This window comes from Rhinopithecus bieti, unplaced genomic scaffold (genome assembly GCF_001698545.2).
Source record: "Rhinopithecus bieti isolate Rb0 unplaced genomic scaffold, ASM169854v2 scaffold_14232, whole genome shotgun sequence".
In the NCBI taxonomy this organism is placed as follows: Eukaryota; Metazoa; Chordata; class Mammalia; order Primates; family Cercopithecidae; genus Rhinopithecus; species Rhinopithecus bieti.
Window position 1 is genome coordinate 1,094,030 of NW_016807906.1, and position 857 is coordinate 1,094,886.

Consider the following 857-nt stretch of genomic DNA (forward strand, 5'->3'; position numbering starts at 1 on the left):
AAACAAACAAACAAACAAACAAACAAAAAAAAAACAAGGAAATATGTTAAATATATATGGGTATATGCACATTTCCATCAGTATCTCGTTGTATAACCATCTACATCTGTATTAGGTTAAACAAGAGTTCATACTGATGTCTCCAACTCTAACCCATCACACACGGATCATTCTAGTCCCCTCCCTTTGCCTCATTGCTATGTAACCTCCCACTCCAATAGTGGGAAACCTGGCTCCCGCTATCTGCCGGCCATTCACTTAATTGTTCAGTTCCAGTGCACATGTATAGTGATTGCAGAATCATTAACCTGTTCCACTGTTGGAAACAACTTTTTGGCTGAGTAAAGTGCTTCCGTGCAGTTCCTCTTACCTTTAGTCTTACAGACTCCACTCAGTTCAAAGTCACTTTGGTCAGCACCTTTTCCCCTCACCCCCTTCAGTGAGGTTATTTCGTACACTTGTAAGGTAATTAGACTCTTTTGTCATATTCTGTATTCTGTCTTGGGATTCTTTGACCTCCTAAATGATTTTTAAAAATTTGCATACATTAAGGTTCATTCTTGGTGCTATAAAGTTCTATGTGTTTTGACAGATGCAAATTGGAATTGACTGACTTTGTACAGCTTCAGAATCCTTGAGAAAGGAAAACAACCTCAGCCTAGCCGACCCTGCTCTCTAGGCACACTTGGAAAGTCTGGAAGCCCCCATGAAGCATTTAAAGCAGTTCTGCCCCCATGGAAATAGAATAAGAACCACATATGTAATTTTACATTTTCTAGTAGGCATAAAGTGAAAAGTAAAAAAGATACAGGTGAGATTAATTCCAATAATGTGTTTGATTTAACCCAATATATCAA